Source organism: Clupea harengus, chromosome 22 (assembly GCF_900700415.2).
Source record: "Clupea harengus chromosome 22, Ch_v2.0.2, whole genome shotgun sequence".
Classification (NCBI taxonomy): Eukaryota; Metazoa; Chordata; class Actinopteri; order Clupeiformes; family Clupeidae; genus Clupea; species Clupea harengus.
The window spans coordinates 24416016-24419573 of record NC_045173.1 but is presented as its reverse complement, the minus strand read 5'-3'; positions in this window follow the sequence as shown (position 1 = coordinate 24419573).

Here is a 3558-nt window from a genome sequence, read left to right as displayed (position 1 = left end):
CATTTACGAGCCTGTCAGTGGCTAAAACAAGTGGTTTACTTTGACGTGCATACTTGCTCCATAGGATTCCATTGTAAACCTATTTTGTGCTTACCGATTTTAGCATTCTAACTAAACAGTGGACCAATTTCAATAATTTATGTTTGTAGTAAAAAATTTGACCCAAAAAATAGGGCCCAGGTTGAAAAATCCCTTTACGTTTTTTTTTTCATATAGCCAGGCGTTAATTGTTCCCTGAAGAATACACTCAGACAAAAAATGGCTGACCCTACTTTTAGTGTTGCTGTCCTTAGACACTAATTAAAAGCCAGTTTCTCTGGCATGCAGCCCAGACGTTTTTGTGTAAAATGATGGCTTTGTGATTAGATGCAAAGGAAGGCTTTTGTCTGCGTGAGCGCTCGTACAACAGATAGTTAAGGAGATAGGAGATCATTTTTTTCTGACACAATTTAGTTGTAATGCTTTTGCGATCCTTTAGCGGTTCATATTCATGTCAAATACTACTATGAGGAAACACAACATTGTTACCAAGCACACATACAGCCGCACTCCGCGACCCCTATCCAGAACAGGACTTGGGAATGTAGTGTCCCTCTTTTCAACTGAAGACGCAACGAACGATGTAGGTGTGCTGCCTTGACCAGGGAAATTGGGAGTAGGCTTTGAAGGTGCAGACTCTAGGGTTAGAGTAGACCCCCTATCCTGAACAGGAGACTTGGTGGTTGGGTTTGTGGGTGAAGGCCCCCCTTTTCGAAGTGCCGTCACAGGTATTGGCGTTGTTGTAGCCTTAGCAGACTTAGCCTTAGCAGTCTTAGCATCCAGGTAGATCACGGCATTCTTCCTCCTGTTCTCTCTCATTTTAATCGAACTGGGCCAATTACGTGGGGGTAACACAGTGCTTATTTTTATCACTGTTGAAGTATACTGCTTTGTGTTATGCTTAATGGGTTTCCTTGTTATCAGTGGAGAGGTGTCCCGATGTACGGGTCTTGTGGTTGTTTGTGTCTCCTGGTGTGTGGTCATGGTTGGGGTTGTTGGCGGTGATGATGTAGACCCCCTATCCTGAACAGGAGACTTGGTGGTTGGGTTTGTGGGTGAAGGCCCCCCTTTTCGAGGTGTCGTCACAGGTATTGGTGTTGTTGTAGCCTTAGGAGGCTTAGGATCCAGGTACATCACAGCATTCTTAGCCCAATGCGAGTCTGGATCTGAACATATGACTTTGCCCATCTTAGTTTCAAATCTGTAATTAGACATGCAGTTCTGTCAAGAGCTTCTGCCATTGTTAAACTCTGATAGTTGCAGTTTCTTAAGTTACAGTGACATGACTTAGAACTTACCTTATGGCACTGATACCGCAAGGTCCGGCTTTTTGCACGGTGAAACTCCTTAACTTGGTGACTTGAACTTGGGCTGATGAACGGCTTACACAGGAACATGGAAAAATGGGCACACTTCCTGTGGATGACATTATTCATCAGGAAAGACATTTGATTGCTTTTGTGTTTTAAATTGTATTTGTTGCTACTGTCCGATCTCTCAAGTGATTTTCTGCCTCCTGCTCTGATATTCATCAACAGCCTCATTGAATTGAATTGAAGTGAAACTGTTGTTAGTGACATAAATAGCATTCAGCTTCCTTGAAAATAATTCAATTAGTTGGAGACAATAATCTTATAAGTTAATAAATTACTGTGAGTGAAAGAGATGCAGTAAAAAGCTACAAAATACACAAATCAAAGACAGATACACTACTACTGTGAACAACCTCTCTGAAAGGGAAAAACCTTTAGGAAAAGTATTTATGTTTATCGTGTTATCGCCTGTGGATACTCAGAGTAAGCCTAGAGTACCATTCGCACTTTCAGTGACTATGACAGCAAGTAGACAGTGAGAGACTCACCTGCACAGATAGTGGCCATGCACACCACCATGCAGCAGACAGCAGCGACCAAGTTCACCTTCATCCTGTCCTGTGATGCGTGTCAGACTCAGAGACTCTCTGACTTTCTGCTTATTCTTTTCTCTCTCTTTATTTCTACTCTAACCAAAACACACACACACACTCTCCCTCTCTCTTTTAACTCTTCAATGGCCCTCTACTCACTGCTCTCTTTCTTCTCTCTAAACCTCTGCCCTCTTCCACAACCCCTTCCCTACAGTAGTCGATCACCGAAGGCAGACCTTCTCCTTTGAGTGCCCACTCCAGCACCACATGCTACACCAATCCACTAAAGGCTCTGAATGCAGACGCAGGTGTATCTCTGTAGAGATCCTTTCCCTTATAACAACATTCACGAGCCTGTCAGTGGTTAAAACAAGTGGTTTACTTTGACGTGCATACTTGCATTGCAGAGTTATGTGCATCCTCTCAAGCACACCCTTGTCATTAACCTGTGGTGAGTGTGTGTGTGTTTGTGGGTAGGTGGGGGGTCTTATAAACATGAAAATATATATATATATGAGTGTGGGGGGTACATAGCTTGAGATTGAAAGTCTGAAGGGGTACGAGACTGTAAAAAGTTTGGGAAACACTGCTCTAGGTTGGTGGGGGGGTTGAGAAGGAAAAAAATAATCAGTAGTGGATGGATTCATACACGTATCAGAGGATACAAGATATTAGCACACAGGCAGCATATGTACATGACACATACATGAAACATAAAAGAAGATATTGTAGTAGGAGAATGATTAATGATAACACCAAGCAAGAAGGGAATTAAAACAAGTGAATTATGTATCCATGTAACCTCAATGGTAGTCTAACAAAGCACTGAAGTATCTACAGTGCCTTGCATAAGTATTCACCCCTTTGGATGTTTTACCCTTTTATTGCTTTTATAAATCAATCATGGTCAATATAAGTTGGCTTTTTTGACAAAAAAAAGAAGAAAAAAAAAGCCCCCTTTAATGTCAAAGTGAAAACAGATTTCTACACAGTTATGTCAATTAAATAAAAATATGTAATGGAAATAATAGTGATTGCATAAGTATTCACCCCCTTAAAGTGGGACTGACCTAATTCAACAGAGTCCAGCCCAATTGGTGCTAGAGTCTCACAGATTAGCGGGCAACAGTTGTTGTATGCAGAATCTCTCCCATCTCAGCTGCTGAAGCTTGAAACTCCTTCAGAGTAGTCATAGGTGTCTTGGTGGCCTCTCTTACTAGTCTCCTTCTTGCACGGTCACTCAGTTTGTCAATAACCTTTTCTCTGAGATCTTTGGTCTTCATGGTGTAACACATGAGACACATTCACTGCACACTGATCCCCATTTCACTAATTGTGAGACTACTAGCACCAATTGGCTGGACCTCTGTTAAATTAGGCCAGTCACTTTAAAGGGGGTGAATACTTATGCAATCACTTACTTTTCATTACATATTTTTATTTAATTGACATGACTGTGTAGAAATCTGTTTTCACTTTGACATTTTTTTTGTCGAAAAAGTCATTTTATATTGACCATGATTGATTTATAAAAGCAATAAAAGGGTAAAACATCCAAGGGGGTGAATACTTATGCAAGGCACTGTATGTATCTAATATGTAACATCTATGGT